Below are 14,388 nucleotides of genomic sequence, written 5' to 3'. Positions count from 1 at the left end.
GGTCTCACCAAGGTCCTGTACAGTGCAGCATAACCCCACGGCTCTTAAACTCCAACCCCCTGTTAATAAAAGCTAACACACGATAGGCCTTCTTCACAGCTCTATCCACTTGAGTGGCAACCTTCAGAGATCTGTGGATATGAACCCCAAGATCTCTCTGTTCCTCCACAGTCTTCAGAACCCTACCTTTGACCCTGTAATCCACATTTAAATTAGTCCTACCTAAATGAATCACCTCACATTTATCAGGGTTAAACTCCATTTGCCATTTTTCAGCCCAGCTTTGCATCCTATCGATGTCTCTTTGCAGCCTACAACAGCCCTCCACCTCATCCACTACTCCACCAATCTTGGTGTCATCAGCAAATTTACTGATCCACCCTTCAGCCCCCTCCTCTAAGTCATTAATATAAATCACAAAGAGCAGAGGACCAAGCACTGATTCCAAAAGTTGCATCTCTAAAATCCAATACAAGCGGATAAATCCGATTTGTTTTAGAACTCTCATAATATTTGCCTTCCTAATTGCATCTTGCGCCTGCTTGCTGACTTCCTGCCTTCCTTGTACCAGTGCACCTACGTCTCTTTGAACATCGAAGTTTACCTCGACTGAATAAAAAGGTTTTGTTTTTGTATGCTTACGACCAACGTGAATGAGTTCACACTTCTCTACATTGTGCTCCATCCGTCATTTTTAACGACTCCCTGAAACATTCACCATCGATTTACAGTCGCTCATTGCCCTCTCGACAGTTTAACTTTCTGCCTATCTTGGGATTCTTTCCCGAAATTTGAGACAATAAATTGGAAAACCTTGACAATACGGTGGAAGAAATGTTGTAATCAAAAGGCGGTGATCTCAGTGTTGGATGCAGAAGGGTGTAGAGTACCGAATGGAAAGATGATTAATTTTCCTCGACGTGCGTTCAGTTTTACTAGAACAGCATGCCACAGACAGAAAGGTCTGCTTGGGAGTTTCGTGTGGAATTAAAGGAAGGGCGTTGCCAAATTTGGGATGATGTCTGCAGTCGGAAAAGCATTTGATCTCGTCGATATAGCAGGTGATATGTGAGAACAGAATGGCAAATTAAAAGAACAACAAATAAATCGCTGTTTCACTTGGAAGGTGTGTTTGCAAAAAATGATTCTTGATTTTTAAACTCATGTAATTAAACTAATTTTTAACTTCTCTCTGAACATTGTGCATATGGAGCGGAAAACCTTTCATCCCATCTATACCTTTTAAAGTTTTTCACAAATCGTGTTGCGTCTCCATGTCAGTCATCCCTTCGTCTTTACTTACGGACATCTCAACATTGAATTTTATTGCATTCTGAAGAAGCAGCTCTGATTGTGAATATCATTTTTTGAACTCGACTCTGAGCCGAACGTTGTTTCTCGGAACTGTAACTTCCTGTTCAATGCACCTGCGGAACAGATGGTATTGTGAGGACACATCTATTTATTTTTGTCATTATCTGAATGTTTTTGTGCATCTATCTATCTATCTATCTATCTATCTATCTATCTATCTATCTATCTATCTATCTATCTATCTATCTATCTATCTATCTATCTATCTATCTATCTGTCTGTCTATCGATCTGTCTATCACTGGTTGTCCGTCTTTCTCTGACAGACACACTCACTCACTCCTTTCTCTGCCTCTTCATCTCGCTATCTTTCGCTCGTTTCTGACTGCTTGAGCGCTTTGCGACCGGACAGATTGCATTGATCTTAGATTCCTTAGTGCGGCACGGTAGCACATCAGTTAGCACTGCTGCTTCGCAGCTCCAGCGACTTGAGTTCGAATCCCGGCTTGGGTCACTGTCTGTATGAATTACGCACATTTTCCTTGTGTTTGCGTGGGTTTCCTCCGGGTGCTCCGGTTTCTTCCCACAGTCCAAAGATGTGAGGGTTAGGTTGACTGGCAAAGCTAAAAATTGCCCCGAGTGTCCTGGGATGCGCAGTTTAGAGGGATTCGTGGATAAATGTGTCGCGATATGGGGGTAAGGCCTGAGTGGGATTGAGGTCGGTGCAGACCCGATGGGCCGAATGGCCTCTTTCTGCACTGTCGGGTTTCCAAGATTCCTCACAGTTTCAGACCAATCATCCCGTTTATTGCGTGCAGAGGGGAGAAGGAATGGAGAGTCTGCAGGATGTGATGTCACATAGAGCGAGGGGGTAACGAAAGATCAACTTAAAATAAGATACGTCCATTCAAATCTGGTGGCAGCAGGGAAGAAACGGTTCTTGAGTCTGTTGGCACATGAGCTCAGCAGTTTGCATATTTTCCCGCCGGAAGAAAGTGGAAGAGTATATGTTCGGGTGCGTGGAATTCTTGATTGTGATGGGTACTTTTCATAGGCCACGGAAAGTATCGACGGAGTCAATGGATAGGCGGCTTGTTTGCGTGGTGGACTGGGCTCCATTCACAATCCTTTTTCGTTTGTCGCGTCCTGGTTAGAGCAGGAGCTATTCCAAGCTATTTTCTATTGTGCATCTGTAAAAACTGGTGAGAGTCGGAGCCGACCTGCCCAAATTCCTTTGCCTGCTGATAAAGTACAGGCGTTGGTGGGCCTTCTTACCTACGATCCGCTTGGAGCGGCCATGATATGTTGTTGGTGATCTGGACACCGAGAAACGTGAAGCTCTGGATAATTTCCACTTCATGGCCGTTGATGTGGACAACGGCATGTCCTCCTGAAATCAATGACTACCTCCTTCGTTTTACTGACATGAAGGAAGCGATTACCGTCACCGCACCTTTTCACCAGATTCTCTGTCCCTTTTCTGCACTCCGTCTCATCCTTGGTCAAATCAAGTCTGTCGCTCGCAGATTTAAATATACTCACCCTTTCACCGCTAAAATCCATCCGGCTGATATGTGTGATTATATGTATATGAGAATACAATACATTTATGTGTGTGTATTTAAAACATACAGACTGCTGAATAAACATTTCTCCGCATGTCCTTTCTTTCCAACCTCCAGTAAAAAAGCTCGTTTTATTCACTCGCTTCTTGTTGAATTGTCCTTTTTATCGTTCATTTCATGTCATGTGAGCTATCAGCAGCACAAATGCAAATATTTTTTTCCACCGATAAAGTCTTAATAATTGCGACTTTCTTTTTTATGTTCTCATGAAAGCCTGGGATAATTGAGGCAAGAGAGATTTTCGATTTATCGCAAACTGCTTGGAATACTCGGTTTCAGAGGATTTCGGTACCCCCAACAGCGTGGGCGCGGTGGCCAAGTGGCAAGGCGTTGGTCTCGTAAACCAAAAATCACGGGTTCGACTCCCGTTCGTGCCTGAATGCATTTGCAGCGTCAATTAATTTACGTCTTTCCCCGTGTACCAACCATTCAAAGCTATACTCTGCGTTGTTTTTATTGTCTCTGCCAGATGCGACAGGCAAATGACAATGAAGAATTAGAATGAATATCAATGAAGTGAGGAAACTCTCCGGCTCAAACATTAATTGATGTTCCGTTAATTTGGCTGCCATCAGGGTTGCATCTGCCCTTTATCACTCACAATGTTTACCTCACATTTTGGTGGTTGTGGGCGTCGGTGTTGTTCCAGCCAATCTTTATATATATTTTTTTCTTTCCCAATTTGTTTACTTCCAGGCTACAATACACAATATACAATGCTCACCTTCAAATCTACTCCGCAGATGGCACTTCCGACCTTTCTGTGGTCAAGGGAACAAAGCAGCACACCGTACACAACGTGCAGTCTTCCCAAATGTCGACAAATGGACGCATGACTACAATACGCCTGTCCTGATGTCCTCCTTCTAGAAAGGCGGACATTCCATCAACGTCTCGAATAATTTACTGCACCTACATGAGGGGTTTAGTGAATTAAGTACATGGCGCATCTACTCTGGCCGATTTATTACGTTTATAAAATATTGCGTACATTTGTTGATTCTATGAAAATTCATCAGTTCACCTCTTTAGAACATATATTCCATCTCGAATAATCCTGGCCAGTGAGCGAATGTATCTTTTTTGAAATGCAGTATTCATAACGGGTGGATGTCGATATATTTTCTGTGAAATGAGATTAATGCACTGCTGAAATGGAAACTGACTTGTCAACATGAGTGCTGGATCATTTTCCCCTATATATCGGCATCACAGGACAGAATGCAGTGTGAAAGAAATCATGAAAGGAGCGAAATGCCACTGTGCGTCGTCCCTTGGTGGGATCGTACCCCGACCCTTTCAGTTAACACCCGAACGCGGCAACCGATGGCGCCACAGAGACAACACACCAGCACTTCATTCAGGAATTCACTGAAATAAAATTATTATCGCATTTCTGAAAATTCAAATTACCCTGAACACATTACGACTTTTAAATCCTCATGGGCAGCCAGAGCTGCCCTTTCAGCCCCAAAATGCCACTTCCTTTCAACAATTTCTTCCCATTTTAATCTTGAGACACCGCAAACGACGGACAGGTGATTTGACTCTTTCTCAGCGAGGGACTGGCCCTTCATTCTCTCTCAACTCATTTCGCAAATTCCTCGCCAACGTTCACAAGCTGGTAATTGGGTTCCCTCTGCCGCTCAGATCTCACTTTCGCCACCCGAATCACAATCTTTTCCAAAGTTTTGTTAAATCTTGCACAGTGCTCCCAAGTCCAGCGTGAGGAAGCACCGCTCTCAGGAGAGACAAGAAACACGGGAATAATTCTTAAGGTGAAGGAGGGTTTTGCTGCAGGCACCCAAACAATTCCGGCTGAATTGTTGGAGATGCTGATTGAGCAAATATGGAGCGGATGTCTTTTCTCAGAAAAGGTAGCGCGGCGGAAGATGACTGTTTTGACAATTGTTGAAAAAATAAATCCGCAGCTAGAGTGTGAGGTGAGATGATTTTCGTATATAATCACGCATGATCTATTTCGCGAAGTGAAGACAGTGTACGGGTTTTCGTTTTATCTAGCCGAAAAGGCACGTGAGATGTCTTCTGAAAGACGGCACCACTTATCTATCGGCAGGTGGCTCGCCTTGCTTTAGTGCACATACTCTGCTGTGAAAAAAATTAAGCATTGTTTTCCCAGTGCAAGTACAGCGGCTGCTCCGCGCTAATGTGGTTGATTAATTGCCATTCTTAAATATTGAGTACGTTTGTTGATTCTATGAAAATGGATCAGTTCACTTGTTTAGAAAATTGATTCTATCTTCCATCCTCCTGGCCACAGAGCGAATGTTTTTTTTTGAAATGCAGTATTCCGAAAGGGTCGATGTCAGGATATCTTCAATGAAATGAGATTGTTGCACTGTTGAATTGGAAACTGATTGTCAACATGAGTGCTTGGATTCTTTTGCGCCGTTTTATATCGGCAATAGAGTGCGAAAGAAAGCATGAATGGGGCAAAACGTGAACGCTCAGATTTTCTGGGTGGGCTGGAACAACCATCCTTTGAGTTAAAAGGCCAACGCGCTAACCGATTACGCCACAGACACAACACATCAGCTCAGCCTTCAGTAAATGACTGAAATAAAATTATTATCGCGTTTCTGAACATTTAAATTGCCCTGACCACATTCTGACCTAACTATCCTCAGGGGCAGCAAGAGCTGCCCTTTCAGACACAAATAGCTACTTCGTTTCAACAATTCATTCCCATTTTATTCTTGACAAGCCGCAAACGACGGACAGGTGATTTGATTCTTTCTCAGCGAGGCACCGCGCCCTTCATTCTCTCTCATCTCATTTCGCGAATTCTTTCTCAACATTCATCAGCTGGTCATTGGGTTACCTCTGCCGCTCACTTCCAACTTCCTCCACCCGACCGAAAATCTTTTCCAAATTTTTGCCAAACCTTGCTCAGTGCTCTCACGTCCAGCCTGAGGAAACACCGCTCTCAGGAGAGACAAGAGACAAGGGAATAATTCTCAAGGTGAAGGAGGGTTTTGCTGCAGGCTCCCAAACTATTACGGCTGAATTGTTGGAGATGCTGATCGAGCAAATATGGAGCGAATGTCTTTTCTCAGAAAAGACAGTGAGACGGAAGATGGCGGTGTTGACAATTGTTGAATACATAAATTCGCAGCTGGAGTGTGAGGTGAGAAGATTTTCGTCTGCACATCGCATGCTCTCATAATCACCAATGATCTATTTCGTGAAGTGAAGACAGTGTACGGGGTTTCATTTTATCTAAGCGACAAGGCAAGTTAGATGTCTTCTGAAAAACGGCACAACTCATCTATCGTCGGCCGGTGGCCCGCCTTGACTTTGGTGCACATACTCTGCTGTGAAAAAAAAAGCATTGTGTTCCCAGTGCAAGTACAGTTGCTGCTCTGCTATAACATGATCGTAATTTCGGAACCCACGTCGAAATGCTAATTTCCCGCTGCAGGTGAAACTGCTTCTGGAATGAGACGGTTGAGTGTTGCTTCTTGGTTCATTTTGAATGTTGACTGTTTGATTTCTGGATACTGAAACAGGGGGATAAACAGACGCTCCGTCAAGAAACTACCAACGGATTATGTCTTAAACAGGAGAGTACGTTTACGCGTAAAAATTGATTTTTTTTCAACGCGTCGTTTTGAGAATCGCAGTTCAAAACGCAAGATACCGTAACGCGGATTCGAACCCAGGTTGGTCCAGCAATAACGAAAAGCACGAGTCACTATCCGATCACAGCCTCCCACGCCAAGAGCAGATGGTACACGAAGTTAGACATTGCTATATTGTCTGGCTTTTGAACTGGAACCTCCGCATGTCTCCTCAGATCAGAATGTCATTCCGGATGCCAACACTTTCAAATGTCCCTTCGTCCTGTGCAGTATTAGAATACTCTTCTTTATATAAGTCGAGGAAAATTGCAAGTGAGCCGCAATACCAAACACTTCTGCTCCCTTCAGTTTTGCTGCGTGGATGGCACTTGTGATGTTTCTGTGGTCAAGAGAACAAGCAGCACACCGGACAGGACGTGCAGTCCTTCCAAGTTTCGACAATTTGATGTATGACTGTTATAATCCTGTACTGGTGCACTCCTTGTGGAAAGGCGGACATTGCATCAACTTCTCTATCAATTTGCTGTACCTGCATGAGAGCATTTAGTGAATTACGTACATCTACTGGAGAATCTACTGTGGTTGAATAATTGCCATTTTTAGGTATTGAGGACATTTGTTGATTCTGTGAAAATGTATGTGTTCACCTGTTAAGAAAATTGATTCCATCTGCCATACTCCAGGCCACTGAGCCAATGTTTTTTTTTGAAATGCAGTATTCCGAAAGGGTGGATGCCAGTATATTTTCCACGAAATTACATTGCTGCACGATTGATTTGGAAAGTGACTTGTCAACTCGATCCCACGTCCAGCCTGAGGAAACACCGGAGTGCTCGGATGTTTTTGCGCCGTTTTGTTCTCGGCAACAAAGGACCGCATACAACAGAGTGCGAAAGAAAGCATGAATGGGGCAAAACGTGAACGCTCGGCGTCTCTGGGTGGGCTCGAACCACCATCCTTTCGGTTAACAGCCGAACGCGCTAACCGATTGCGCCACAGAGACAACACATCCGCTGCGCCTTCAGTAAATGACTGAAATAAGATTATTATCGCGTTTCTGAACATTTAAATTGCCCTGAACACATTGCGACCGTTCAATCCTCACGGGCAGCAAGTGCTGCCCTTTCACACCCAAAATGCTACTTCATTTCAACAATTCCTTCCCATTTGATTCTTGACATACCGCAAACGACGGCCAACTGATTTGATTCTTTCTCAGCGAGGCACCGCGCCCTTCATTCTCTCTCATCTCATTTCGCGAATTCTTTCTCAACATTCACCAACTGGTCATTGGGTTCCCTCTGCCGCTCATTTCCCACTTTCTCCACCCGACTCACAATCTTTTCCAAAGTTTTGCCAAATCTTGCTCAGTGCTCCCACGTCCAGCCTGAGGAAACACCGCTCTCAGGAGAGACAAGAGACAAGGGAATAATTCTCAAGGTGAAGGAGGGTTTTGCTGCAGGCTCCCAAACAATTCCGGCTGAATTGTTAGAGATGCTGATCGAGCAAATATGGAGCGAATGTCTTTTTCTCAGAAAAGGCAGTCAGACGGAAGATGACGGTTTTGACAATTCTTCAATACATCGATCCGCAGATAGAGTGTGAGGTGAGAAGATTTTCGTATGCACACCGCGTGCTCGCATAATCACCAATGATCTATTTCCTGAAGTGAAGACAGTGTACGGGGTTGAATTTCAGCCAGTCGAACAGGCAAGTGAGATGTGTTCTGAAAAACGGCACAACTCATCTATCGTCTGCCAGTGCTCGCCTTGACTTTAGTTAACATCCTCTGCTGTGAAAAAAATTAAGCATTGTGTTCCCAGTGCAAGTACAGTTGCTGCTCCGCGGTTATATGATCGTAATTTCGGAACCCACGTCGAAATACTATTTTCCCGCTGCAGGTGAAATTGCGTCTGGAATTAGACGGTTGAGTGTTGCTTGTTGGTTCATTTTGAATGTTGACTGTTTGATTTCTGGATACTGAAACAAGGTGATAAACAGACGCTCCGTCAAGAAACTATCAATGAATTATGTCTTAAATAGGAGAGAATGTTTACGCGTAAAAAGTGATTTTCTCAACGCGTCGTTCTGAGAGTGGCAAATCAAAACACAAGTTGCCGTAACTCGGATTCGAACCGAGGTTGCTGCGGCCACAACGCAGAGTACTAACCACTATACGATCACGGCCTCCCATGCAAAGAACTGTTGGTGCAAGCAATTAGACATTGCTGTATTCTTTGTCTTTTGAACTGGAACCTCCGCATATCTCCTCAGATCAGAATGCCATTCCGGATGCCAACCCTTTCAAATGTCCCTTCGTCCTGTGCAGTATTAGAATACTCTTCTTTATATAAGTCGAGGAAAATTGCAAGTGAGCCGCAATACCAAACACTTCTGCTCCCTTCAGTTTTGCTGCGTGGATGGCACTTGTGATGTTTCTGTGGTCAAGAGAACAAGCAGCACACCGGACAGGACGTGCAGTCCTTCCAAGTTTCGACAAATTGATGCATGACTGTTATACTCCTGTACTGGTGCACTCATTGTGGGAAGGCGGACATTGCATCAACTTCTCTATCAATTTGCTGTACCTGCATGAGAGCATTTACTGAATTACGTACATGTACTGGAGAATCTACTGTGGTTGATTAATTGCCATTGTTAGGTATTGAGTACATTTGTTGATTCTGTGAAAATGTATGAGTTCACCTGTTAAGAAAATTGATTCCATCTGCCATACTCCTGGCCACTGAGCCAATGTTTTTTTTGAAATGCAGTATTCAGAAAGGGTGGATGTCAGTATATTTTGCACGAAATTTCATTGCTGCACTATTGATTTGGAAAGTGACTTGTCAACATGAGTGCTCGGATGTTTTTGCGCCGTTTTTTCTCGGCAACAAAGGACCGCATACAACAGAGTGCGAAAGAAAGCATGAATGGGGCAAAACGTGAACGCTCGGCGTCTCTGGGTGGGCTCGAACCACCATTCTTTCGGTTAACAGCCGAACGCGCTAACCGATTGCGCCACAGAGAAAACACGCCCGCTACGACTTCAGTAAATGACTGAAATAAGATTATTATCGCGTTTCTGAACATTTAAATTGCCCTGAACACATTGCGACCGTTAAATCCTCACGGGCAGCAAGTGCTGCCCTTTCACACCCAAAATGCTACTTCATTTCAACAATTCCTTCCCATTTGATTCTTGACATACCGCAAACGACGGCCAACTGATTTGATTCTTTCTCAGCGAGGCACCGCGCCCTTCATTCTCTCTCATCTCATTTCGCGAATTCTTTCTCAACATTCACCAACTGGTCATTGGGTTCCCTCTGCCGCTCATTTCCCACTTTCTCCACCCGACTCACAATCTTTTCCAAAGTTTTGCCAAATCTTGCTCAGTGCTCCCACGTCCAGCCTGAGGAAACACCGCTCTCAGGAGAGACAAGAGACAAGGGAATAATTCTCAAGGTGAAGGAGGGTTTTGCTGCAGGCTCCCAAACAATTCCGGCTGAATTGTTAGAGATGCTGATCGAGCAAATACGGAGCGAATGTCTTTTTCTCAGAAAAGGCAGTCAGACGGAAGATGACGGTTTTGACAATTCTTCAATACATCGATCCGCAGATAGAGTGTGAGGTGAGAAGATTTTCGTATGCACACCGCGTGCTCGCATAATCACCAATGATCTATTTCCTGAAGTGAAGACAGTGTCCGGGGTTGAATTTCAGCCAGCCGAACAGGCAAGTGAGATGTCTTCTGAAAAACGGCACAACTCATCTATCGTCTGCCAGTGCTCGCCTTGACTTTAGTTAACATCCTCTGCTGTGAAAAAAATTAAGCATTGTGTTCCCAGTGCAAGTACAGTTGCTGCTCCGCGGTTATATGATCGTAATTTCGGAACCCACGTCGAAATACTATTTTCCCGCTGCAGGTGAAATTGCGTCTGGAATTAGACGGTTGAGTGTTGCTTGTTGGTTCATTTTGAATGTTGACTGTTTGATTTCTGGATACTGAAACAAGGTGATAAACAGACGCTCCGTCAAGAAACTATCAATGAATTATGTCTTAAATAGGAGAGAATGTTTACGCGTAAAAAGTGATTTTCTCAACGCGTCGTTCTGAGAATGGCAAATCAAAACACAAGTTGCCGCAACTCGGATTCGAACCGAGGTTGCTGCGGCCACAACGCAGAGTACTAACCACTATACGATCACGGCCTCCCATGCAAAGAACCGTTGGTGCAAGCAATTAGACATTGCTGTATTCTTTGTCTTTTGAACTGGAACCTCCGCATATCTCCTCAGATCAGAATGCCATTCCGGATGCCAACCCTTTCAAATGTCCCTTCGTCCTGTGCAGTATTAGAATACTCTTCTTTATATAAGTCGAGGAAAATTGCAAGTGAGCCGCAATACCAAACATTTCTGCTCCCTTCAATTTTGCTGCGTGGATGGCACTCGTGATGTTTCTGTGGTCAAGAGAACAAGGAGCACACCGAACAGGACGAGCCGTCCTTCCAAGTTTCGACAAATTGATGCATGACTGTTATACTCCTGTACTGGTGCACTCATTGTTGGAAGGCGGACATTGCATCAACTTCTCTATCAATTTGCTGTACCTGCATGAGAGCATTTAGTGAATTACGTACATCTACTGGAGAATCGACTGTGGTTGATTAATTGCCATGGTTAGGTATTGAGTACATTTGTTGATTCTGTGAAAATGTATGAGTTCACCTGTTAAGAAAATTGATTCCATCTGCCATACTCCTGGCCACTGAGCCAATGCTTTTTTTGAAATGCAGTATTCAGAAAGAGTGGATGTCAGTATATTTTGCACGAAATTTCATTGCTGCACTATTGATTTGGAAAGTGACTTGTCAACATGAGTGCTCGGATGTTTTTGCGCCGTTTTTTCTCGGCAACAAAGGACCGCATACAACAGAGTGCGAAAGAAAGCATGAATGGGGCAAAACGTGAACGCTCGGCGTCTCTGGGTGGGCTCGAACCACCATCCTTTCGGTTAACAGCCGAACGCGCTAACCGATTGCGCCACAGAGACAACACATCCGCTGCGCCTTCAGTAAATGACTGAAATAAGATTTTTATCGCGTTTCTGAACATTTAAATTGCCCTGAACACATTGCGACCGTTAAATCCTCACGGGCAGCAAGTGCTGCCCTTTCACACCCAAAATGCTACTTCATTTCAACAATTCCTTCCCATTTGATTCTTGACATACCGCAAACGACGGCCAACTGATTTGATTCTTTCTCAGCGAGGCACCGCGCCCTTCATTCTCTCTCATCTCATTTCGCGAATTCTTTCTCAACATTCACCAACTGGTCATTGGGTTCCCTCTGCCGCTCATTTCCCACTTTCTCCACCCGACTCACAATCTTTTCCAAAGTTTTGCCAAATCTTGCTCAGTGCTCCCACGTCCAGCCTGAGGAAACACCGCTCTCAGGAGAGACAAGAGACAAGGGAATAATTCTCAAGGTGAAGGAGGGTTTTGCTGCAGGCTCCCAAACAATTCCGGCTGAATTGTTAGAGATGCTGATCGAGCAAATACGGAGCGAATGTCTTTTTCTCAGAAAAGGCAGTCAGACGGAAGATGACGGTTTTGACAATTCTTCAATACATCGATCCGCAGATAGAGTGTGAGGTGAGAAGATTTTCGTATGCACACCGCGTGCTCGCATAATCACCAATGATCTATTTCCTGAAGTGAAGACAGTGTCCGGGGTTGAATTTCAGCCAGCCGAACAGGCAAGTGAGATGTCTTCTGAAAAACGGCACAACTCATCTATCGTCTGCCAGTGCTCGCCTTGACTTTAGTTAACATCCTCTGCTGTGAAAAAAATTAAGCATTGTGTTCCCAGTGCAAGTACAGTTGCTGCTCCGCGGTTATCTGATCGTAATTTCGGAACCCACGTCGAAATACTATTTTCCCGCTGCAGGTGAATTTGCGTCTGGAATTAGACGGTTGAGTGTTGCTTGTTGGTTCATTTTGAATGTTGACTGTTTGATTTCTGGATACTGAAACAAGGTGATAAACAGACGCTCCGTCAAGAAACTATCAATGAATTATGTCTTAAATAGGAGAGAATGTTTACGCGTAAAAAGTGATTTTCTCAACGCGTCGTTCTGAGAATGGCAAATCAAAACACAAGTTGCCGTAACTCGGATTCGAACCGAGGTTGCTGCGGCCACAACGCAGAGTACTAACCACTATACGATCACGGCCTCCCATGCAAAGAACCGTTGGCGAAAGCAATTAGACATTGCTGTATTCTTTGTCTTTTGAACTGGAACCTCCGCATATCTCCTCAGATCAGAATGCCATTCCGGATGCCAACCCTTTCAAATGTCCCTTCGTCCTGTGCAGTATTAGAATACTCTTCTTTATATGAGTCGAGGAAAATTGCAAGTGAGCCGCAATACCAAACATTTCTGCTCCCTTCAGTTTTGCTGCGTGGATGGCACTCGTGATGTTTCTGTGGTCAAGAGAACAAGGAGCACACCGGACAGGACGAGCCGTCCTTCCAAGTTTCGACAAATTGATGCATGACTGTTATACTCCTGTACTGGTGCACTCATTGTGGGAAGGCGGACATTGCATCAACTTCTCTATCAATTTGCTGTACCTGCATGAGAGCATTTAGTGAATTACGTACATCTACTGGAGAATCGACTGTGGTTGATTAATTGCCATGGTTAGGTATTGAGTACATTTGTTGATTCTGTGAAAATGTATGAGTTCACCTGTTTAGAAAATTGATTCCATCTGCCATACTCCTGGCCACTGAGCCAATGTTTTTTTTGAAATGCAGTATTCAGAAAGAGTGGATGTCAGTATATTTTGCACGAAATTTCATTGCTGCACTATTGATTTGGAAAGTGACTTGTCAACATGAGTGCTCGGATGTTTTTGCGCCGTTTTTTCTCGGCAACAAAGGACCGCATACAACAGAGTGCGAAAGAAAGCATGAATGGGGCAAAACGTGAACGCTCGGCGTCTCTGGGTGGGCTCGAACCACCATCCTTTCGGTTAACAGCCGAACGCGGTAACCGATTGCGCCACAGAGACAACACATCCGCTGCGCCTTCAGTAAATGACTGAAATAAGATTATTATCGCGTTTCTGAACATTTAAATTGCCCTGAACACATTGCGACCGTTAAATCCTCACGGGCAGCAAGTGCTGCCCTTTCACACCCAAAATGCTACTTCATTTCAACAATTCCTTCCCATTTGATTCTTGACATACCGCAAACGACGGCCAACTGATTTGATTCTTTCTCAGCGAGGCACCGCGCCCTTCATTCTCTCTCATCTCATTTCGCGAATTCTTTCTCAACATTCACCAACTGGTCATTGGGTTCCCTCTGCCGCTCATTTCCCACTTTCTCCATCCGACTCACAATCTTTTCCAAAGTTTTGCCAAATCTTGCTCAGTGCTCCCACGTCCAGCCTGAGGAAACACCGCTCTCAGGAGAGACAAGAGACAAGGGAATAATTCTCAAGGTGAAGGAGGGTTTTGCTGCAGGCTCCCAAACAATTCCGGCTGAATTGTTAGAGATGCTGATCGAGCAAATACGGAGCGAATGTCTTTTTCTCAGAAAAGGCAGTCAGACGGAAGATGACGGTTTTGACAATTCTTCAATACATCGATCCGCAGATAGAGTGTGAGGTGAGAAGATTTTCGTATGCACACCGCGTGCTCGCATAATCACCAATGATCTATTTCCTGAAGTGAAGACAGTGTCCGGGGTTGAATTTCAGCCAGCCGAACAGGCAAGTGAGATGTCTTCTGAAAAACGGCACAACTCATCTATCGTCTGCCAGTGC

The 14,388-nt window shown here is 44.4% G+C and overlaps 8 non-coding genes across 8 annotated transcripts; 1 reads left to right on the top strand and 7 right to left on the bottom strand.

Annotated features, from left to right (window-relative positions):
• Positions 1–3,243: 3,243 nt before the first annotated feature.
• Positions 3,244–3,315, top strand: trnat-cgu (transfer RNA threonine (anticodon CGU)). The gene has a single exon. It is a non-coding gene; the product is annotated as a tRNA-Thr (tRNA).
• Positions 3,316–7,469: 4,154 nt separating this feature from the next.
• Positions 7,470–7,543, bottom strand: trnan-guu (transfer RNA asparagine (anticodon GUU)). Its single transcript has one exon. It is a non-coding gene; the product is annotated as a tRNA-Asn (tRNA).
• Positions 7,544–8,655: 1,112 nt separating this feature from the next.
• trnah-gug (transfer RNA histidin (anticodon GUG)) lies at positions 8,656–8,727 on the bottom strand. Its single transcript has one exon. It is a non-coding gene; the product is annotated as a tRNA-His (tRNA).
• A 770-nt stretch (positions 8,728–9,497) lies between these two features.
• Positions 9,498–9,571, bottom strand: trnan-guu (transfer RNA asparagine (anticodon GUU)). Its single transcript has one exon. It is a non-coding gene; the product is annotated as a tRNA-Asn (tRNA).
• Positions 9,572–10,683: 1,112 nt separating this feature from the next.
• Positions 10,684–10,755, bottom strand: trnah-gug (transfer RNA histidin (anticodon GUG)). The gene has a single exon. It is a non-coding gene; the product is annotated as a tRNA-His (tRNA).
• Positions 10,756–11,525: 770 nt separating this feature from the next.
• Positions 11,526–11,599, bottom strand: trnan-guu (transfer RNA asparagine (anticodon GUU)). The gene has a single exon. It is a non-coding gene; the product is annotated as a tRNA-Asn (tRNA).
• Positions 11,600–12,711: 1,112 nt separating this feature from the next.
• On the bottom strand, positions 12,712–12,783 carry trnah-gug (transfer RNA histidin (anticodon GUG)). The gene has a single exon. It is a non-coding gene; the product is annotated as a tRNA-His (tRNA).
• A 770-nt stretch (positions 12,784–13,553) lies between these two features.
• On the bottom strand, positions 13,554–13,627 carry trnan-guu (transfer RNA asparagine (anticodon GUU)). The gene has a single exon. It is a non-coding gene; the product is annotated as a tRNA-Asn (tRNA).
• Between the last annotated feature and the right edge of the window lie 761 nt (positions 13,628–14,388).

This window comes from Mustelus asterias, chromosome 8 (assembly GCF_964213995.1).
Source record: "Mustelus asterias chromosome 8, sMusAst1.hap1.1, whole genome shotgun sequence".
Classification (NCBI taxonomy): Eukaryota; Metazoa; Chordata; class Chondrichthyes; order Carcharhiniformes; family Triakidae; genus Mustelus; species Mustelus asterias.
Note: the sequence above shows the minus strand (reverse complement) of the source record. Positions and strands in the feature narration are given on the sequence as shown.